The 24,576-nt window shown below is 36.5% G+C and overlaps 4 non-coding genes across 4 annotated transcripts; all 4 read right to left on the reverse strand.

The window, feature by feature from the left end:
* Window positions 1-8,178: 8,178 nt before the first annotated feature.
* On the reverse strand, window positions 8,179-8,343 carry LOC148789700 (U1 spliceosomal RNA). Its single transcript, XR_016079992.1, has one exon. It is a non-coding gene; the product is annotated as a U1 spliceosomal RNA (small nuclear RNA).
* Window positions 8,344-11,571: 3,228 nt separating this feature from the next.
* On the reverse strand, window positions 11,572-11,692 carry LOC148789701 (U5 spliceosomal RNA). The gene has a single exon (XR_016079988.1). It is a non-coding gene; the product is annotated as a U5 spliceosomal RNA (small nuclear RNA).
* A 2,036-nt stretch (window positions 11,693-13,728) lies between these two features.
* Window positions 13,729-13,849, reverse strand: LOC148789702 (U5 spliceosomal RNA). The gene has a single exon (XR_016079990.1). It is a non-coding gene; the product is annotated as a U5 spliceosomal RNA (small nuclear RNA).
* A 2,867-nt stretch (window positions 13,850-16,716) lies between these two features.
* LOC148789703 (U1 spliceosomal RNA) lies at window positions 16,717-16,877 on the reverse strand. Its single transcript, XR_016079929.1, has one exon. It is a non-coding gene; the product is annotated as a U1 spliceosomal RNA (small nuclear RNA).
* Window positions 16,878-24,576: the final 7,699 nt, after the last annotated feature.

The raw sequence follows: 24,576 nt of genomic DNA on the forward strand, positions 1-24,576 counted from the left end.
TGGGAATCATCTTCCTGGTCTGCATCATCATCATAACGTGACGTGGGTTTTCAAGGAGTGACACGTGCGAAGGAGGGCTATTGGCCATAGTACAGTTAAGAGACAAATGGTACTGAAGTATTCGACGTTTTTTTTCGACTTTTCTGGTATATATATATATACGTTTTTTCATAGTAAAAATTTTGCAAATGTAAACATCGAATCATAGCCCTGAAATTTCAGTTGTAGAAAAGAAAAAACCGCAATCCAAGAGTAAAAATCGTAGCATTACCCCAAATAAATGAAATTAATATTAAACTATCCTTAAAACATGTAGAAAACATAGAACTGATGTTCTTCTCTCACAATGATAATTCATCTCTATATTGGGATTCTGGATTGTTCATATTTGTAGGCTTCACGGCATTGCAATTAAACATTTTCTCAGAAAGTCATTAGGAGCAAGTTCTGACTCCAGTTGAAAGAGTGCAAATGCAGAATCATGGTCGCATTCCTGATTTGATACGGTGCAAAAAATCTCCGTATTGGCTTTTTCGCCCGTTCTTCTATACTGAAGTCATGTAACAAAAAATTGTTTTTTATTCTAATAACATATAGTTTAACAAATGTGTTTTGCGCGGCAGAAGATCCTGATTTATTGCAAAACAAAAAATTGTTGATTGTTTTGCAATAAATCAAAAAATTGCACTCACATTTGTCAACTCCCGAAAAAACATTGTTTTATTTGTTTATATGATACATGTGCCTTTGTATATTTACATCTCAAATAAGATAGGGCTCAATAATTGAACTTTGATAGATTTTGTAATTTGTACTATTGTATTTGTGGTTTTCATGGCATGTTTGGGAGTCTAAAGATACTGTTTTATATTCAATTTCTTTTTTTTTATTCAAATTTTGAATCTCATAAATATATTTCAAGACTTATAAGACACAGTGAGCTAATAATCTCAAGTTAAACCATTGTTGCCAAGGAGAGAATTTAGAGGTGTTTCTATCGAACCAGTTAGGATGTAACACAATTGTAAATTAACATACTCATTGAGCATTTGAGCACAAATTATCAAAAAAATAAAAACTCATTAAGTATTTGAGCACATCTTGGGTAAAGCAATAGTGATAAGAGTTGTGTTTTCTTAACTTAATTTTCAGAATATTTTAATGATTAAGTGTTCGATTCAAATATGAGAATGAGATTCTACTTAAATTTCTATAATCTAAACAGAGAATTCTACTATGTTTTTATTTTTTTTCCCCAAATTAGAATAATAGTCTTGACTCTTGATACCCACCTTTGGGATTCAAGGGTGAACAATTTTGATGGAAGAAAAAGACAAGCTTCAACAGTTAGTTAATAAAGGTACATACTCGTATAAGAACCTCTACCAACATTAGACTCCTCAAGGCATTCATTATTCATTTATTAGGACCAATGTGGTATCTCCCCATAAATTTTTTATTATATTCCAGTATTTCTTGTATCTCTTGATTGCGTAGGAAAATCTTACACTTTATTATCAAGCCCTAATCTTCTTTGCATAGGTTTTTGCTAAGAAAATTGGAAAGGATACCAACCTATTGATTCTACCCAATGAAATGGTTAACAAGTACAATTTTAGATGAGTAATGACATATGTAAGGTTTATGTACATATAAAATGGATAAGGTTCTACAATGAATGCATTTTTTTTCTAGGACCTATCAAAATTTTGAATTATTCATATATACAGTTGCTTATTGTTGTACTACAATGACTTGATTGTTTAGGAGGAATAGCTAGATAGTTATAGATACCAGGGTTTGATAACATCTTGCTCTTGTGGAGGTTGAACCTGTGCTACTTCACATAGGGAATGCATATAAGAGATATTAGAATTTGTATTTGGTGTAAATTTGTACTTTACATATGGATGTATTTTCTTACAATGTTAATTACATTTACAATTATAGATATTCAAATAGTGCTATCTATCTATATGATGGGTTTTCAAGGGTTTTTATGGAACAAATCAAGAACTTTGAATTGAATTTAATTCCATTTGAGTACAAAGTATTTTGTTACTTTATTAAAGAAACCAAATAGTTCAGTCTGTTTTTTATTCCATTTCGCCCTTGCGAAGAAGGGGCTTCCCCGCTAGTTTTGTATATTATTTGCAGGACTCTCTCTCTCTCTCTCTCTCTCTCTCTCTCTCTCTCTCTGTAGCCCCCCTATAAACTACATCCTGCTAGAAGATTTGGCATGTCAAGATTCATCCCACCTGTTCGATGGGGCTAAGAATTCTGGGGTGGGTTGAACGGTCATTCTCCCAATAAATTCCGGTCCTCCCCACTAATATAAATCCATTAGGCTGTGGTGCAATGCAAATTTATTTGCACTAGTACAAATGTAAAAAATGCAAATTCTTTTTAATTTTGTTTTGGATTTTATTTTACTCTGCTTCATGACTTGATTTATTTTATTTGTACTGCTATCAAATAAAATAAGCTAAAATTTGAAACAAAAGTAGGACAGAATTTACACTCAAATCATTTGCACATCAGTGTAAATTTATTTGCATTGCAACAAAACACAGCATTATGCTCAGTTTTGTATATGTACTCTTACCAAACTGAGCCCTAGAAACAAATAACTTGTGTGAGAATCATTACCAGCTCTAAACTACACGTTTCCTATCACATTTTGAAATCAAATAACTATTGCCATGAACTAGGGTTGGTGACATATTGAAATCATGAGAAATTACTTAAGGTTCACTATATAAGAATCTTTATGTCCTATCATATTTTGAAATCAAATAACTATTGCCATGAACTAGGGTTGGTGAGATATTGAAATCATGAGAGATAACTTAAGGTTCACTATTTAAGAATCTTTATGGCACTTATAGCAAAGATAGCATTCCAGAATTTATCATCAGTACATAATCATTTGAACACAAGAAATTATACTTCTTCCTCTTTCTAAAAAGCAGTATATCTGAATGAACTATTACATATCATTGTCAGAAAACCCCACAATGAATCTGTTGGATTTTAGTTTTATTAGATATTAAATTCAATGGGTGTTCGATTAATTAATTACACAAAAAGGCACACTTTCACATGCATCTTAAAAATAGTTTTAAAGTTCCCAACCAAAGCTCTTTGTTTTAACTAGTTGTCTATTCTTTTAAGACTTATCCCACATTGGAAAAGTATAGACTTGCTACCGCGCAATGTAAGCTATGCCATTTAAGAAATTGCAAATTCACAAGAAACGATTCAGAACCCACATCTGATTTGAACCGCACATAATGGTGCATTTGAGTCTTAGAGGCCAAACCATGATTAATGACATTAATCAAACATTAATAGACATTAAATGTTAAAGTTGGAGATTCTTCAACTGGTTTTTCATTTAAGTAACTAATTTGTTAATAATTCAACAGCAAACTCAATAAACTAAGTGGGGGCAAAATAACATTTTAACCATCTTTAAATACACCTACCCCACTTACCATCAAAATCTTTTCAAAATGTTTCTCATTCATCGCCACTAAGAAGTGCCACACAAAAAGAAGAAACTACTATCATTGAGAATGGCAACTACAAAATAGATACTCATGATTCAATGAGACTGAGTGTAATGAGCTATAAATCCTGATATAAAGGTACATCAATTATCTTAATTCAGGCCCCATTTGATTCGTGGAAATTGGGTTTGGAATCGAAATCAAAATGGGCTATTACGATTCGAATTGTTTGGTTGGATCAAGTTTCAAAATATCGTTATGTATCAGTTGATATATTTTGTATCAGGAACTTCTCAATACGCCCCCACAAAGGGTGTATCGGGTTTTGACTGGTGTAGGGGGTGGATGGACTTGCGTATCGATACTTTGAACCTTGATTGGATGTTATCGGAATCCCATCCACATTTCTAATGGAATGGCATTTCCCCCATTTGAAGAAATGGGCATTCCCTCCCCCTCTTTTGAAAATGAAACCCCATTCCTGCTTATTCAATTTTCTATTCTTATCTCAACCAAACAAATTATGGAAATAGACTATTCCAATTCCAATTCCAATTCCAAAAGAATTTCGATTTAGATTCTGATTTCGACTACAAATAACCAAACGGTCCCTTGTCTCTTTATAAACAAAATAGGTTAATTTTTACAATACTGCTATGGTTTTGACTTTTGAGGATTTATTGTTCAACCGTTCAATAGACTTTTCCATTCCAGTCTTATCAGTATCTCATGTTAAGATGCATGTCAAAGTTGTGTATTTTTGAAAGATTCACATTAAATCCATTCCAGTCTTATCAGTATTTTATGTTAAGATGCATGTCAAAGTTGTGTTTTTTTAAAGATTCACATTAAATTAAAAGTTCCGGTTCCTTCCTATACAAATAAATGTTGATCCACGAAGCAATTTTTTTCTTTGTTTCCTGAGTACAGACGATTTGATTGAATCTGTAATGCAATACACATTTGATTCAGCCTCTCCCCATTGTTCCTTTCCTATAACTATGTTATTCCTCTCTCCTTTATCCCCATTTATACATGCCTCTCTCCCTTGTTCTTTTCCTATACTTAACCAATGTGGGATAAAAACCAACAATTTCTACATTCCTCTTCACTTAAAATGCGTTTCAGAGCTTCTATTGTCTACAATCCATGCTGTATCTTCTGCTAGCAGTATAAACAAGCCTTCAAGATATTTCTGTCCATTGACCATTTTACTTGAATCTGCATGGAGTTATCCTTTAGGAATGCTACTGATTATTTGATGTTCAGCATACCTTGAACTTGTACATTCAAGTGTTGTTAAAACTAATGCATTCTTTGGTTTGAAGGAAAAGGTAGGGAAAGGAAGGGAAAAGTAAGGAAACCTATACAAGATTTATAAAAGTTTCCTATCTTTCCGTTCCTTTCCCTACTTTTCCCTTCAAACCAAACACAGCCTAACTTCTTTGTTGAGTCTTCACTGTCAGTAGAACTTTTCCCTACTTGGCCTGGATATTTTTTATTTAATTTATTTTCTTTTGAATTGAGTTGACTTAGCTCAACTGCACTGTTGTCAATAGTACTCTTGTAATCTGAGTTTCTCCAATGGAAAATGTAGCCTTTATTGAAGTAGAATTCCTTGCTTCAGATGTGTCTGAGTCATCTGATCTGGCCTGGCCACATCAAAATGAATGGGATCTATTTCAAAACATTCGTGCAAATCACCTTGCATTAATTGTGGAAGTTCTTGAAACACTCAAACTCTTTGTTGCAATACAAGATTTCTTTCTGATGGTTGCTTCCAGAATCTGAACCATTTTTGCTTTATATAGAGGCTTATTGGCCATCAGAAAATGCCCATAATTCATCCAACTGTGGGGCTTCCATTTCAGAAATGGAATGGTACGTCGAGCCAAAATTTTGTTCTTTTTTTATCTTTTTTAATATTTCCACTTTCCACCATGTATTATTATGATTTTGTTTAGGTATTTGATTTAAATGTATTATTACAAGTGTTTACAAATTGATATTGATCTACATTTACCATAATTCTTTTGTTTTTTTCTTATTTCAGTTGATGATCATACAGGTGTAAACATGTAAAATTGGTAATCTAAAGTCATAATCCACACTCCCTTCTCATTAGGTCTATTAAGTGTGAATAAAAGGTAGGAAAATACAAGGTTGTTGATTTTAATAAATTCTTAGTTACTAAAGAACACTAGTTAAAAAAATGAAACTTTTGAAATTTAAATTTACATAGTTGGATGAATTATCAAATCCCATTTGAGATAATCAACCACTTCTCAATTTTAATTTGTCCCGTGTCTTCTTTTGGCCCATGCTTAGCACTTGCACACTGGTATGTTATTAGCAGGACTCTCTCTCTCTCCCCCCTCAATTTTGAACCTTCTACTAAATACATACCTGATGAAGGGAAATTTGGCCCGACCTTGCGATCGCCCGACACGTGGCAAAGGCAAGTAGCTCGGGACAGTAGAGCACCCAAAGCGAACATCGGAAGCAAGTCCAAACTCACTACCGAGCCCGAACTCCAGACCGCTGTACTTAGTCCGAGCTCCTTGTTAAGAGCGAGCTCCGTGTCAAAAGTCCGAGCTCCCTAAAACCCGAGCTCCCTAAGTCCGAGCTCGGTACTAGGAGCCCGAGCTCCCTAAGTCCGAGCTCGGTACTAGGAGCCCGAGCTCCCTAAGTCCGAGCTCCCTAAATCCGAGCTCCCTACTAGGAGCCCGAGCTCCCTACTGAACCCGAGCTCCCTGCAAGGAGCACGAACTATACTGGGCCCCAAGCCTCACAAAGCTAACCCGAGCTGACCCGTGACAGCTCGGAACACTCCAAACCGAACTCAAGGCACCTCGCTCGCCACTCCAACACTTCACTTCCAAAGCACTAGGCCAGCCAAACGTACCCGACACCAAGGACGTCTTTATCCAAGGGCGACGTACCTGACTGATTTGGGATCTGACGCCTGACAGCCGCTTTTCAAACGGCTTCCTGCCACTGCCACCTGCAACCGTCGTCACTAGCCGCAGAGACGGCTCCGACAAAAGGAACAGTGGCGGTTCTGTCCGACCAGAGGAAATGACACCCGAACTGGCAGAAGTTCAGAAGTAATCATGCCCGACCTGACGGAGGTCTGGAAGTGAGTGCGCGAGGTGGTTATAAAAGGCTTCTACCCCCCTAGGGACGAGGTATGCTAACTTCCGCGCTATCTGGTTATTCTTGCCTTTGAAGGATTCTAACTTGAGCTTCGGAGTCCTTACGCCGGGTTTTCCCCGGAGCTTCTCTTCTCCTCCCGTTTCAGGTCCCTGTTACTCATTTCGGAGGCAAGATCATCAACAGCTAAGACCGGCCAGATCGTGCATCATCAATACCCACCTTTCATCTTGGGATATAATTCATTCACTTGATGAGAAAAGAAACCTTGGATTCAGCCAGAGCTGAAAGGGGTATTCAATATTGGGAAGTGAAGAAATTCCAATCCTCTTAGTTCTGATTTTCCCCAGCTGCCAGTCTGCTACTCTAATACACGTACACCTTATCCCAGTGCTGAGTTTCACATGTGAAGAAATTTCGGTCATTCCCACTATCTTTTCACTTAATACTCTTATTTTTATTCTCCAGTCCAAGTTACTTAACTGATAAAGCTTATTTATTGCATTAGTGTTCTAGATTTATGGTGTGTTTTGTTCATCAGTAACAACCTTCATACTTGGATAATGTTTTATCAAAGAGCGATCAATTGATCTATTATCTATACCCTTTTCCTTCAGTACTAATATAAATCCATTAGGCTCACTTTGGAAATAATGATACATTGCAAATACAAGGTTTTGCATTCTATATGTATGTACTTGTACTCTTCCCAAACTGAGCCCTAGAAACAAATGACTTAGTGAAAATCACTACCAGCTCTAAACTACAGGTCTCCTAAACTCCTATCATATTTTGAAATCTCAGTAACTATTAGTCTGTTACCATGAACTAGGGCCAGGCCAAAGGGACACGGATTGAAATCATGAGAAATGACTCGGAGGTTCACTGTATAACAATCTTTATTGGCACTTAGCAAAGATGCATTTTTACCCGCCGATAGCATTCTTGAGTTTATCAGCACTACGTGATCATTGAACACCACGAATTTTACTTCTTCCTCTTTCTAGACAAAGCAACAGATTTGAATTCTATACTGAAGTAAAAACAGAATGAATTAGTTTGATATCATTGTCTAAAATCCCATACTAAGTCATTTGAAAATGTTTCTCATTCAGCACCACTAAGAAGTACCATACAGAAGAAACAAAATACCATCGTTAAGAATAGCAACTACAAAAAAAGATACTGCGTGACTCAATGAGACTATGATCATGATGAGAGCCTAATTAAAAGGTACTCTGCTAGTTTACAACAATTGTCTTATTTATAAGCAAAATAGGCTAAACAGACTTTGACAATACCTCTGTGGTTTTGAGGATTTGAGGTTTAAAAGAGACTATTTCCGGTAAGTCTAAAATGTGTGTATTTGTGCTCATTTCAATCTGTAATGGTCTTCATTTTTGAACAATTTCTTCATCTAAATTCTAAACCTATCTAACCAACAAGTTTACGTTTAGAACTATCAATTCCCTTGTCTAGAGATTACAAACAAAGCTTTAAACATTAGAGTTGGGTAGGGGCCGCGCGAACGCGTACCCCCATTACCACAAATTATGACGTACACTCTCCCACTTGGGGAGATGTTAGGTGGGCAGGCACCCCTCCAAAGTGCAATGGAGGTCACCAACCTAGGCCTTGGGCTTTCTTGATCACCCATTGACCCCGTCCAGGTAAGTATGTTTCTCTCATCTTCTTTGTCCCTATTTATACACCTCCATCTCCTTTGCTTCTTTCTCACGCCAATGTGGGACAAAAACCAAGGAATCAATACTCCACTCCCATATCTACTAACTTGTGGTCTAAGTTCTCCTAATTTGCCAGATGTTATATGGCCTAGGGCCACATTGGATGAGTAACACCTAAAAGAGGACCCAGATTTAAAAAAATAAAAAAAAAAAAAAACTAGATGAATTTTCAATTTTTTAACTGTTTTTTTATTAGTTATATTTATACCTTTGGACTACTTGCTAGATAACTATGCAAGCCCAGGTGCATATATTTCAAACCAGGGGTGAGAAGATTGGATTCAGTCCTCACATATCTTCTCTGTGGCCTGTAAATATGAAATATGAAAGTACTGATTGGGTTCTCAGAGCCAGAGGATTCTTTACAAAGGATGAACAATTTTTTCTTTCGTCTTTCCTGGAGTTTTTTTTTTTTTTTTTTCCTTTCATTGCTAGTTATAAATCTCGTAATAATACTCCCAAAGTAGAAAATTTTAAGAGGAAAACAGATCTTGTCAATAGGTTTGTATAGGAATAATTAGCTTTCTCCTCTATTTTTAGGCCGAAACCTCGTCATGATCTGGAGATAATGTGGCAGAAAAAGTGTAACCCTTTATAGTATCCTATCAGAGCTGCCAAATGTGAAACTAGCTATTCATGCCAAATCTGTTCAGTTAATTTAGATTCATCTGATGAATCAGTTCCCAATTTAACCCCTTAAGGGTATTTGGTAGTGTGTTCTTTCTGAGGTGTGGGGTTATTTCAAGCAATTGATCTCACTATGATGTGGTTGAAATCAGGGATCAAAATTTCACATCATATCGGGCCCATATGTATACATCAGCACTTTCGCAGGTCCTTTTTGGGTTTTGACCAATTTCAAGAGGTAGGCAGGCCTAAAGCCTATTCCTGATTATTTTTTTTGTAAAAAAAAAACTAAAAATAAAAAAAGAATACATGTGGCTAAAATTAGGGGTGTCAATGGTATTTAAAATTTTGATTTCAAATTTGAGATTTTATATAATTGAATTGAATTTGGATAATTCGAATATCTTAATCAGCAGAATTCAGATATCCTATTCATACCAATTAGTTAATGAGATTAGAATTCGGATATGATTTTATTCGACTCAATAAATATCCAAATTCAACCGATTATTTAATTCTTATATATAATATATAAAATATAAAATATTTTATATAATTAAATTATATAAATAATTTATATATTTTATATGCTTTATATAAATAAAATATTTATTTTATATTCAAATTGAATATTTGAATATTTAATCAAATTCAAATTCGAATATTAATTTTCAATATCCGTCAGATATAGAATCGAATTCAGATATCAAATTTTCTAATCAGATTTGAATTCGAATATTTACCTGATTCGATACGAATTTGCTTCGTTTACATCATGGTAAACTGAACCGAATGGTTGGACCGAAAAATCGAGAACCTGTCAAGTGATCGGTTATGTTTTACCCCAGAACCGTTATTTCACCAAAAAACATTGTCACGTTGATTAGTTGAACCGTCCAACGGTTTTGACCTTTTTTAAATTTTTTTATTTTTTGTCCAAACAGGTCGTCCGTTCAGTTTGAATGGTCAGATCATTCGACCCAGGAACCAGACCCCTGTCCGGTTCAGCATTAAAAACCTTGGTTTACACCCCTGGTCAAAACACTCAATACACATAGGACTACAAACGGATCGAATTGAATTCAATGAAAGGTATATCCAATCTAATTTGACAAGAAATCCGAAAATCCAATAAGAATTCATCGGATTTTCAAGATTATGATTCAAATTCGAATATCTTATTGGATATCCGATTTGATTTGAATTGTAATAAAAAAAACTTAATAATATAATATAAATAATATATTATTTATATAATGTCATAATATATTATAATAATTAATAACAACCAAATCAAATTGAATCATGGCAAATCGAATTTGAATCAAGGTATATTCGAATTTAAATTATTAATTAAATGGATCAACTTTTTCGATTCAATTCAATTTATTAGGATCAAGATGTATCCAAATCTGACTTATTAGATCAAATTAAGGCTCGAATTGAATCTGATCTAATTTATAATAAATGCAACTTTGGTTGAAACCACATCACACCCCATAATTCATTCATTGCAATCTTTGTGCCATGTGGTGTGTTTTCAAATAGGAAACCAAAAATGAGTGTTATGTAACAAAAGCAAGTGAAACCAAAAAACCACACCAAAACAAATAAAATTGTTGGTAACATCATCGATGCACATTATTGTGGTCAAATCAATGAGATTTTGCCATGAATGAATTATTGATATCACACCAGAGATGGTTTGAGATAAAACCAATTGACCCACAGAATAACTGTTTGTGATGACAGGTTGAATGGTAAAGCTTGATCCATACAAAAATAGAAGATAACCACAAAAGGAAAGAGTTTCATGAAAGCCCATTAAGGACACTAGATCAACATCTGTATATTTCAGCATCACCATTGTTTGTATTCTAGCAGTTTAATTATTATCAAGCATTAAGGTATTGATACAATACGAGGTGTATTGTATCTGTATTCATAATTATGGATACAGGATATGTTACAATTAGATACGTATTTCATGAGTTGTGTGTATCGGTACAGTATCGGGCCGTATAACATTGTATCGGTAGATACAGTTCGATACACACTGATATGAAGGTATATCTGTCTTGTTTGATAAAATTGTATATTGAGTACTTTTAGATTGTTTTTCATAATACAAGTTAAAAATAGTATTATGAAAACTAAAATAAATGATTTAATAAAAACTAAAAATTATGAAAATAATATATTTCATCTACCATAGATTATTTATATATTTTATTTTACACATAATTATATGTTAAAATTAAGGGAAAACAGAATTATAATTATAAAAATTGAAATGAATAATTTAAGATTTAATTTTCCCAAATTCATTTGTTTTATTTTACAATTATGTGTTAAAATGAAAACATATTTATTATTATACCAGTATTGTTTATCGTAATATTTCTCTTTATATAATTTATTTTAAGTATGCAGGTCCCAATAATGGCAAAGAGAGTGGAACCGACATAAATGACCACATTAAATAAAAAAAGTAAGACAAATAATTAAATAAATGGTTTTAATTTGCTTTGTTGGGCCATCTCAAAAAAGAGAATAGCCCTCAAAAAATAGGCGTATGCCGCTTGGAGCGACGAGCACACGGTATTCTTTAGTAAAAGGCGAAAGAATAGTTCGCTCTGTGCTCATCGCGCGGCTGCGTGAGATTTAAACTAACCCAGAAGCATGTGATATAGGGGCGTTGGTGAGTGGTATTCTCCTCTCTTAACCGATATGGGATATTGGGATGGAACTCTCTGATAACCATCTACGAGGTGGGGTGTCTGCTCTCACGCTCTGTTTTCTGAATATTCATATTAAACGATCCAGCTGCTGAAGCCAATCCTTTGAGACATATATACACTACGCTGCTTACTTTAACATTTCAGCTGATTTAAGTGATTATAATAAAAACACCGTAACTTTTCCCAAATAAAAGGAATCCAATTGAAGTTAAATGACCCGCAACTGAATTGATCAACGTAGTAACATTTTACTCAGAAGGTATAATACAGGGGAAGTGGGCCACACTTGAAAGGAGTATAATCACTAATGTAGTCATCTCTAATTGGCTCAAAAAAAAATTGAAAAGCTAAGAAATTTTCTGACAAAGAAAAGAAATTTCCTAGAAGGAAAACCTACACAAGCTTTGGTTCAAGTGAACCTTCTGCTTCTTGTATTAGTAATTTGATTTTGACATAGAATTTAGAAAGAAACCATATTTAACCATGTAATGACCATTTAAGACCAATCCCCAACTTCAAATCTCACAGTTTTGAGTTAATGACAGATGAGTTGGGGCTCACATTCTCTACTCATCATGACCACCTCTGCTGAGGCCATCAACTTCAATTGCTACAAATTTGTGAGGAATCCTAGGATTTTAATAAGCAGCAGTTCTACATCTGCATTGTAATATAGATATGGTTTAATTTTATGGGTCTCATCATGTCTAGCGCACAGCAGGTGTAGCAGAGTTGAGCCAACTGAACCTTGCAAACACAAAAATTAATGCGAAGTTTTTATAGATAACTTATCACTTGTTAAATTAAATGAAAAACAGAATCCCCTAAAGTAAGATTAAGGTGGCGAAGTGTTGGCAGGAATATAAACTGGGATTAAAATATTTACATCTTTTGCAGAGTCACAACAACAAAGAATTTTTGCTGTTTGGCAGATAAAGAGTGAAGAAACGGTCATCAGTTGCCTAATACAAGAAATTTAGAGCAGAAGAATTGGTAGGGTGCGCCGGGCCCGTGCAGTAGTGCAACACGCATGGGGAGGTGAAGAAATTTCAATCCTCCCTTAGTTCTGATTTTCCACAGCTGCTAGTCTGCTAGTGCTACTCTATTACAACATGTAGACCTTATGCCAGAGCTGAGTCTCACATGTAAAGAAATTTCAGTCCTCCCCACTATCTTTTCACTTAATTAGTAAACCCTTGCTTTTATTCTCTACTAGTTCCAAATTACTTAACTAATAAAAGCTTGTTTATTGCATTTGTGCTCTAGATTTATGGTATGTTCTGTTCTTCAGTTTGTTGTATTAAATTATCCTATACAATGCTTCATACTTGGATAAAGATTTATTAGATCACTAGGGGGGGATAAAGTACAGAATTTGATCTGTATACTGAAAACAGAACTTATAAAAGATGATTGTTATAAAGCGTAAAGAAACAAAACATATCTTTCTATCTAAGTCTTCAAATTGATTCTGCTTGATAGAAATAGAAATGAACCAGAATAGAATGCAAAACCAACCAACCAATTGGACAACACTAGAGAGTGATAAGTTGATATAATTATATTTATCCTTTCCCTACAGTTCTAATATGGATTAGAACTGAATGCAAGAATCAATACTAATATGCATTCAGCACCAACTAAGAAGTACTTTATAGGAAGGATTATATACATTGTTGAATTCTCTTTTTGGAACACTTCATAAATGAGAACAGAAACTGCAGAAAAGATACTGGGTATCATCCATGATGACCTGCAAATCATGATAAAAGGTACTCTTCTGCTCTGAAATGACCAATTTAAAAGGTGATGTCTTAATTTAATCTCTTCATTAACAAAACAGGTTAAACAGACTTTGACAACATTGCTGTGGTTTTGAGGATTTGAGGTGCGAAAAGACTTTTTCAGAAGCTCTTAAAATCATATTTACGAATGACGTTTTGTTGGAGCAATCTCATCAATGAGAAAGGCTCTCCAAAAATAGGTGTATGACACTTTGAGCAGACAAGCACACTAGTATTCTTTAGTAAAAGGCAAAAGAATAGTCTGCTTTGTGCTCACCACAATGCTGAGTGAATTAGAATTATAGCCAAAAGCATCTGACATAGAATCGAATAGTCAGTGGAGTCCTCTCACCCAACAGATGTGGGACTCCTAGATACCACGAGTAGCCTACTCCCATCCAAGATCCTAAACTTCAGTTCAAATTAGGATCCAATATAAACTGATTGTCCAAGTTCGAATTTGATCCCATTAAGAGTGACCTGAATTCGATTCGGTTTAGGGTAGGACAACCTATTGCAGGTCAATTGATCAGACTTATCCTTGCAAAAAAGAAAGCAAGCTCTTGTTTCATGGAAAACAACTTAAACAAAAGTTTATCCACTATGAGCTACAGGCTTGACGAGGAAATGAATTAGTTTAGATGACTTAAGTTGTGGAATTTGTGGTTTTGACAAGGAATCCATTGACCATCTCTGTATTCATTGCAAGTTTTCTTGGAGAATATGGTCTCATTTCCTTTATGCTGTTGGTGTTTGTTGGGTAATGCCGTGACCAGTAAAGGATCTGTTACAAAGCTGGCACCTTCTGGGCTTATCAAAAAGAAGGCAAATACATTTAGAGATCTCTTCCAGCAGAAGTAATCAGCACTATATGGTCAAAAAGAAATAATAGAACTTTTAGAAAAGAGAAGAAGAATCCTGAGGTGTTGATCGAATGTAATGTGGCAAGATTAGCATCTTGGCTATCTGTTCTACCTGATTTCTGTAATCAGAACAAGTTTCTGATGCTTAATTCAGTTAGTCTGTGGGATCTCTGACCATTTCTATTGGGGGTGAACTGGTTTATGGTTTTCTTCCCTCCTTGTATGGAGTACGGCTTCAGTCAGTGTAATGTCCGTTTGAACAGCCTTTACAACCTTGCATTGGAAATATCTCTGGAATTACGTGCTTTATTTCATGGGGAGATATTCCCAATGTAAAGTTGCAAGAGACTGTTGGAAAGGTGTGAGCACGGGCTTGCATTGACCGAAGCCAAACTCCTTTGTAAGACTATTATATTGATAAACAAAGTTTACCTTAACTTTTTCAAAAAAAAAAAAAAAAGAAAGAAACTATGAGTTACAGGCTTGGCCTTTTTAATATGAACCTATAATTGTAGTCTCAAATTTGGCCACCAGGCTGTGTTTGGTTGCAATGCAAATAGATTTGCACTGATGCAAAACTATGGCAATGCAAATGATTTGAGTATAAATTCTGACCTGTTTTTGTTTCAAATTTTAGCTTATTTTGTTTGATTGCATTACAAAAGAAGTAAATTAAGAAATCAAGCAGAATAAAATAAAACTCAAAACAAAATTAAACAAGAATTTGCATTTTTTTTTTCATTTGCACTCCCATGCATTTATACTAGTACAAATAAAATTGCACAGCAACCAAACACAACCTCAATAGAAATTCAAGGTACAAAAATCCAACTATCCAAGGTTCATAATCTCTTCTAGGCCTGCCCTACAAATCAACTATCAACTATGATTACTCTTTCAGTGGAAAAACCAACTAACAGACCTATCCATTTCCATACCGCTCACCGTTTCTCAGCCTCCACAAAATAGCAAGTACTATGGTGGGGGATCCAGAAAAATCAAGTTAACATCATGTAGACTGAATGCTCATGTACATAATGGTGTCAATGGACTAGTTTTGGGTTGGATTCATTCAAATCAATTTAGACAAATTGAACAGACCTATAAGACATACTGAATTGAATCAGTCCAGACTTAATGGTCCAAAGTATTTATTGGATTGGATTGGACCTGGTCCATTGTAATGCTTTTATAATGGATTGGGTCAGATTGAACTAATATCTGGTCCATCAATAGAAGATAAGTATACAAGTGACAATGGACCAGGATTGGGTTAGAACCAATCTAAACTAAAACCAATTTAAACAGATTGGATGGTCCTGACATTGAATTAGACCAGTCCAAAATAGTCGAAAGTATTCATTGGATGGGATTGGATTGGACTTGATCCATCTATAGTGGACTCATATTGGATTGGATCATATTTGACCAAATCCAGCTCAATTGACACCTCTACATGTACATATCATATCATAGCGTGGGACAAGAAGATAAGTGAGAACATATCATAGAAAATTCCTCTCCTCTTGCAGTGATTAGGAACTTAAACTATCAGTTATAATTTTAGTGGCTGACATTTCACACTTTCTAAGAAATCAGCATGTTATGATTAATTTGGAGCTTTTATGCAGCTATTTGGCATTATTGCCATTTCCTAAAGCAATGGTGTCACATCAGCACCACGTAAGAAAAAATGGTGCTCCAGGAAACAGCCATCTGTTTGGAACCGTTTTTCTATAGAAAACAGTGCTTCAAGTCATGCCTTAAAAATCAGAAAGGCATGGCTTAGAGCAATGCCAAATTTGACATTTTCTGGAGTTGCAGTTCGTTGCTGCCAATAGGGCAATGATGTGGCACTGGATAATGGGTAGAAGTACAGAAAACGTTTACTGGAGCATTGATACCTAGTAGAAAAAGTTGTTGCTCCAAGAAACATCTTTACCTGACAGCAACGATTCCCAATAAAAAAAAGACCATTTTTTCACCCGCACATGCTGCAATTGCAGCATAGATGCTATATGACTACAAGCTTTAGTTTTTTATGGATGCATTAACTTTTAGGTTCCGATTCATTCCTGAATCCTGACCAAATACATGTGGAAAAGCCAGATTTTTCAGTTGACACTAATCCCCAAAAGCAAGTTTTCTTCCCTGTTTCCCTGATAGCAGACAGATGGTTCTGTAAATGCAATACAATAAATTTGAACTGTAAAGAAATAGCCCAGATTCAGATTTGCATAAAAAATGCTGATCCTGATGCTAAAAATATAATACTTGAACCTAAAAGATTGACAGTGGCCACGCGAACGCGTATCCCCCTCTGCCACAAATAATGACGTACACTCTCCCACTTGCGGAGATGTTAGGCAAACACCCGTCCCTAATGCAGTGGAGGTCGCAAGTCTAGTCCATGGGCCTTTATGATCACCCATTGACCCGTTCAGGTAAGTATATTTTCCTTTTCTTCTATTATCTTAGTGTGATACTTGGAAGAGAGAGAATCAGGTGAAAGTAATGGAGATGAAAACAGTTTTAAGGGGTGCAGAATAAACCCATCAAACAGAACAAGCAGGGGAGATTTCTGAAGAAGCTGGTAGACTATCTCAACTCCATTGATTCTTCCTTCTCCACCGTCCAATTCTCCTCCACATATAACCAAATCCTCTAATTCAAGGCCTCTCTATAGTCTGAAAAGGGTGATTAGAGCAGTTTCAACAAGTTAGCACCAATAACCAAGGTTGTTAAAACCGGATTGGATAGGGAACCATTCCCGGATTGAATGGTTTGACCATTTGATCCAAACGGATGGTCCGCTCTGACAAAAATTAAAAAACAGTCAATAACTGTTCTCAGGTTGAACAATTCGATGATTCAACCGCCTGAGTCAATTATTCACTGACCAAATCAATGGATTTTGACCAAAAAACAGTTTTAGGGTAAAACGGTCCGATTTTAAAAACATTGACAAAAACAATCAAACAACAGAAGAGAATGGTGGGGAAAAACAATCTATTGAAGGTTGTCATCCTGAAGCGGGTAATTTTGGGTCCAGAAATTTCTGAACACTTTGAGATGGTGAAGCACATGGAACACAAGAAATGTCATCCGTCCTTGCTTGGGGTTGGGGATGATGTCCAAATTATCAAATGTCCTACCACCAGACTCCATACGGTTAATAACCTAGTAGCAGTGAAACAGCACATAATAATTTTGGTGAGTCCTCCAGAATTTTCCATCACTTATGCATTAAGACCATAACAGTTTATTAAAAATATTCATGTATAAATCCAAAATCTAGTTAGTTTGGTGGGATACTGAAATATGGTGTTCTTGGTTCTTATTTCAGCCAAAGAGATGCCTAAGATGAAGATGCAGAAGTGTTGTAATGTATCTTCTCATGTTATTTCTTGTTTGTGAAGCGTGGGTTGAATAACCTTTGGCATCATTTATGAAATAGTGTCTATTTGGTTTGTGGGAGTAGAGGTCCGGAACCAGAATCAGAATGGACCCATCTGTTTGGTTGGGGGGATCAGAATCTAATTCCTATTCTTGGTGGGTGGAATGGCATTCCCCATTTGAGGGAATGGTCATTCTCTCCCCCTCTCCCTGGGATGAGGACATTCTGATTCCAATTCTGACTGAACCAAATGCACCCTTATTTTCTTTTTTACCAAGTCTTAAACAATTATCACCAAAATGTTGGCATCTGAGGTTTTTAACGAGAATGGGATAACGCAGTTCTTATTTTTTTAAAGGTTGAATGGGATAATGCAGCTAACCTCTATTGGGACAAGTTTCTCACGTAATGACATAAAAGAAATTTCATTTCTATTTAACTTTTTAATGACAAATTTTACAACGAGCTGGTGGGTGAGAGACCTTGTGATTTGTGAAGGATGCAAATGTTCAGGTTGATGCGGTTCCTTTCAACCAATGGTGCCTCGAGTTTCAACCATGTTCTGAGGAACTTGAGAAGCATCAACAAGGTCAGAAGCTTGATCCTCAGCTTGAAGAGCAGTTTTCAGTAATAGCCATTCATTGGCTGGAATTGCATCTCGTGCTTCTCAGCCTGGTCAAATGTGGTCAAGTTGATGGAGGTCAGGGAACTGGAGTTTTAAATGGGTTTTAGTTCATTCATGATTGTAGATCAATTTAAATGGGTCTTAGTTCATTCATCTACTTCTCTTTTTCTCTAAATTCACTGCCCATCTATCCTTGAATGAATTTTTTAACCAAAAACAGAAAAAAGAAAGAAATCTTAAACTAAAAAAACACCATAAAACAATAACCCAGGATTTTTTTCTTTTTTTTGGTCTTGTTGATTGATAACAGACAAGTTTTTTTGTTGACAAGGAAGCAATACATACCGATGGATATGAGGTCCAGATAAATTTTGACTCTAAAGACAGAGCCAAACTTGGCAAACGCGTGAAGGAGTCTCCCTTGATCTACAATAGTTGTATTCTTATCTCCAGGTTCTGGCTCAGCTCAACGAATTTTACTATTCAGACAAGGCCAACTAGTTCTCTCTCAACTCCGCCACAAGACGTCCCGACCAGGAGTAATAACGGTGGCAACAACCACCGGATAACAGCTTCAGAATCAAAGTTGATTGTGCCAATTCATCTCAACACACTCAGACATCGGCAAGATAATCTGTAGCAAGTGCGGCGAGCACATGGCAGGCATAGCTAGCACAATCCCCAAATGCACCCCACAAAAATTAGAAGCTTCTAAGCCTTCAAGGAAGAGCTCCCCCAGATTTCAAGCTATTTAATCTAAGGAGACACTCCGAAAATATGCCAGCTCTAATCCAATTGATCATGGCAATTTGATCAACGAATACAGACTACAGAGTTCAGGTTGCAAGGATATTATCAGCTACTAATCAAGAATAACTAATCGTGGATTGGTTACCTGCAATGGAGACCCATCGATCCGTCCAGGCAAGTATGTTTTACAATGCTTCTTGATGGTTTAGACCAACATAGGCTGCATTTGGCACTTCTTATTTTAAGAACTTATCTTGTTACAAATAGGACATTTTAACTGTAAAATAAGATAATTCAAATGCAGGCTAAATACTCCATCCTCCTGTGACAAACCTTTTCATTGCACCTCTGTCTTATTTCAGCTGGACGGGGTTATGTGTGACAACCACCTGGAAGAGGTGACGTCTGTTTGTTTTGAGTAAAAAAAAAAAACAAAAAAATACAAAACACTTCTTGAAACAAATCATCTAATTTCATCAAATATATGTTTGGAATCGTTGGAGTTTATTGATTAAATGTAAGGTTATGTATCAGTCGTTCCGGACCTCTCTGCTGAACCAATTTTGAAAAAAATTAAGAAAAAAGTAAGAAATGTACCGATTCACCCGATATGCCCCTACTTATCAGACATCAATATTTTGAACCTTGATTAAAAGTACTTGATTCGTTTGATTCGTTTGAAAAAAGAAGAAACGCAATAATAAACTCATCAAATATGTGTTTGGAATAGTAGGAGTTTATTGACTAAACGTTTTGTATTTGATTTATTTGAAAAACCAAAAAAAAAAACAATAATAAACTCATTGTGTGATGAGAAAAGCTAAAATGAAGCTTGAAAAACCAAAAAAAAAAACAATGATAAACTAACTGTATAATGAAAAAAATTAAAATGAAGTTTCCCCTAACCATAAAAACATACATAAACCGAAATCTACTTTTACAAGTCTACACATAATGGAGGAATGCTATTGTACTAACAGCAGCGTTTGTTGAATAAATGCATACCACTTCATAGCCTGCATTATTATTATTCATTATTATTATTGTATTCAAGATCCTTGGCTGCATTAGTATTAGCATTAGCTACATAGAAGAACCTTCGGGAATGTATCTTTTGGGATTTTCCAAATGTTGTCCCTACCCATCCAGACATACAAACACGACTTCCGTGACCCATTGCCACACGTTCAAAGCACTTTGGTGTTGTCTACATTTGCAATCAAAACGCTTCTGATTCAAGAATGTGAACTAGATAACAGGGGATTTGGCAAAATCGAAGGAAATAATGGAGACTCTGTTTTCAACCAAAAGCTTGGCCAGATTCAAAAACTCACTCATCTGTTGCAACCACCAGTTTTTTCACTTTTTTTTTCCACACAAAGTAGGAATACCAATATCTGCGCAATTGGATCTTCTTCTCGAACCCAGTACCATATTTTTTCTCTCCCATGGATGCCTCCATGGTTCGCACCATGAATACAGATCACCACATAGCCACCGATGAGATTTCTGATAAAATATCAGGAATTCAGCAATCAGCATGCTTTCCAAATCATCGTCCCCATGGAAGCTAGATACAAGGACCCCTGCACTAAATAATTGATTCAAGAATCAATGGACTCGAACTCAACTCCTTCGAGCTACGATGACCCCTACACGCAACCCCCCAGTTCCTCTCACGCAAACCTGTTGCAGAATCTGATGTTTTCGCATCTCATTATCACTTAGAATTTAAGAGATGCATATCTACTGGATGAGGAAAATTATTCAAAATGGCTGTATTCAATTTTCACCATCTTCAAAGCTATAAAAAAGTAAAGAGCACAAAGTTACAAGAAAAGCATAAAAAAGAGAAATATAAACCCTATCCCTGACATAGCAAACTAGACTAACCAACATCCCAACAAACTAAACTATATCAGTCATCAGTTGGATGAGGAAAATTATTCAAAATGGCTGTATTCAATTTTCACCATCTTCAAAGCTATAAAAAAGTGCAGAGCACAAAGAAGTTGCAAGAAAAGCATAAAAAAGAGAAATATAAACCCTATCCCTGACATAGAAAACTAGACTAACCAACATCCCAACAAACTAGACTACATCGGTCATCGGTAAATTTGGGCTATACGAGATATACATGAACATGAAACCCTATAGTTAACTGGAATGAAAGAGTGAGAAGGGTCACAAAAGGAGAAAAAAATAACTAAAGGTTAGAATTTGTGCCAGAGACATATAATCATATGTCACCCTGAGAGTGGAAGAGATACTGCGCTACTGCAGTGCTTCACTTTAATCGCTTCCTTAGCTCCCGTACAAATCGGGCTTCCTGTTGAAAAAATAAAGGAAGCCCGACAAGCGGAGCTATCGACAGTGACGAAAGTTTCGGACTATCAGATCCATCAACAGGCCACTAATTCCAACGAGTAAACAGTGTAGAAGGCCGACAAACTTGATCTCGAACAACAATCACGACAAGTGGAGACGCAGAAGTCTTCGCAGATCATTTGTCGCCAAATCGTTGTTCATAGGTGCGCCCTTCTTGGTGAAGAAGGCAGGGAAAGGTAGGGAACTCGGAGGAGGCGAAGAGGCAAAAACCGAGCCTGCAAACACATCCCCATCTGCTGCCTTCGCGTCTGTGAGATGGATCTGCTTCGGAACCATTTCAGGCTCCGGACCCAAACGATTTGTCGAACATAAAACCGAATCAACATCGTTTTCCTTTTTTACTTCCTCCACAGCATCATCGACCTTCGGTGGCTTCAACTCCTCCCCACGCTTCAAGATAGTTACTTGGCCCATGACAAGAGTTTTAGCCGGAGGCTTCACAACATTCGTTCCGCATCGACCGTTACCGTTCTCCTTCTCGAGAGACCCCGACGGATTGCGCATTCTGCGGCGGTTCCGCGAAGAGTTAGGACTAATGTTAGTGCCAGAGTTAGGGTTAGGGTTTCGGCGAGGTCTGATCACAGGCGACGTTAGTGTTTCAAAGGGGATCCGATCTCTGAGACAATCTTCAGAGCGGAGAACAGCAGTTCCCATGGCTACCAACAGGCTGAAAAAGAGAATAAACAACGAATCTCTGGTTTCAATTATTTTCAGGAGACAGGAGTATACAAACCCTGAAGCGACCGACGATCGGGTTTTATGGAGAGTAAAGGCGGTCGTCGCGCAAACCCTCTAAGATATCTCTCTTGGCCGTGGCCCGTGAGGAACACGGGTTGGGAATGATAAAACAATGGTCGCTGACCCGCTTTATAGTCTAGATATAGAAGTACAATATAGGTTTTCTTCTTGTTGGATTGGAATTTCTAATCTAGAGCCTATATCTTCTTGTCCAGAGCCATCAACCGACATAGAAGATTCTAAAACAGCGGTTCTTGAGAATGAAGCAACAAACCTAATTTGAATCATTATATAAGCCGAAATTTCTTAGGCGATAAAATATGATATGGAAAGAGTTAAATAAAAATAAAATAATATTAAAAAGTTAGAAAAACCACCTAGAAAACTGTTTTTCGTGAATCGTGAATACCGTTTATATGACGTGGAACCAAAATCGCCAGTGGCTGAATTATCCACGGCAAGTGATATAGCACCTTACTCTTCGGTCAAATTACAGCTTTGCCTCCACACTTGTCGTGATCTTCGTAAAGACGGGAATGCCCTTTTAGGATAGCAATAGATAGTGATAGTGACAATAATATAAGAGGGCATTTTAGACATTTGAGGTAAAAATGAGAATGTAAATTTGGTCGAAAGAGAAGGACAGTTCAGGGAAAGGGAAATCATGGAATCTCGTGAAGAGAAAACAACTGGCATTTGACCGCTTGACACGCTTCTAGAGCGGGCTGGTGTGACGTAGACGTCGACGTGACACGTCTTCCAATCAGTCGGTTTGTCTTGGGCGTTTCAGGAACTCTTGATCTTTTCAACTGGGTATTAAAGATCGCTTTCGACGTGGCTCCAGCCCAGGAGGCCCGCGGCCATTGGGCGGGACAGAATCAGAGCGGCCAGCGGTTCAGCGCCAAGAATCAGGTCAGAATTGGAGGGCAAGGACCGAGCCGCAAGTCTTATTCATGATCGCCCTCCTTTTTCTCCCAGTGGATATGTTATACGGAAGAACCTCTTTCTTTCTCTTTCACGTCAGTGTACAAATTCCATCCCCAAGGAAAAAACAGGACCGACCCCTGTTGGCCTGTCCCTTTGGACCGATGACACGGTGATGTGTTCATGATTCTGGTCCCAATTTATCTTTAACCCAATATTTTACCAAAACAAATTTTTGTTTCGGTCAACAATCTTTCAACACAGATGGTTGAACCAACGTTTTAAAAATCAACCCGGAACAGGAACCATTCTAATTACCAGTTTCGGGTTGATGGTTTGACCATCCTATTCGAATTGATGGTCTATTCCAACTTAAAAATTAAGATAAAAAATAGTCAAAACCGTTGAATGGATCAACAGTCCGACTACCCCAGTGAACAAGTACTAGTCAAATCAATAGTTTTTGGCCAAGGACTCGATTAAACAGAACTAGTTGTTTGGATGGTTCTTAGGCCGAACGGTACGACTAGACTCTAGATCTATTTCCTCCCCATGACAATTTTGCCCACACCTACCCACAAAACACTACCCCCGTGCATTGGGAACATCTCCCCATGTTCTTTTATCAAATTTATGTGGCGTCTATGAAAATATTATTTTAGTGATACTCATACTCCAGGTGGGTAAGTAATTTTCCCACTTGGGGGGGGAAGTTGTTAACACTTAGATAGTATAAAATTGCCCCTTTTAATAATGGTTTTTATAATTAAAACGGTAATTTTCTTATTTACCTAAGAAATAAAAGAACAAGGATAAATGCACTTATCCGGGTAAATATTTCCCAGGAAACACTTACCTGGGTAAGAAACATCCCGAAAAGTAAATAGGGCCTTGGGATGGCAATTTCTACCCTACCCCGATGGGTACCGGCTCCTACCTTCCTTGATGGGGTGGGCTTTTTTGCTTGAACGACAAGTTTTTGGATTCTACAACCTGTACGGGTACGGGTAGGGCATAGTATTAGGCAAAACTTGACCTGCCCCAACCCACATATTGTTGGAAAGCATATAAACTTTATTTACTAGGTCTTGTATTTAATAACATTTTGAATTTTACATGAAGGATGATTGGTAGTTTATGTGTCTTTTATATGCCTTAATCAAATAATTGGAAATTTTGATGTGTATTTGTGTTACTTTATTTATTTATTACTTATACATGACAATAAATAACAAGAAATTAGATGTGGGTTCTAAACCCAACCTGCCCTTGCCCTTGAATGTGGGGAGGGTGTTGCACTTTTATATGTGGGGAGGGTTTGGATTCTCA

Source organism: Nelumbo nucifera, chromosome 8, assembly GCF_055504915.1.
Source record: "Nelumbo nucifera cultivar China Antique chromosome 8, China Antique-T2T, whole genome shotgun sequence".
NCBI classification, from domain to species: domain Eukaryota; kingdom Viridiplantae; phylum Streptophyta; class Magnoliopsida; order Proteales; family Nelumbonaceae; genus Nelumbo; species Nelumbo nucifera.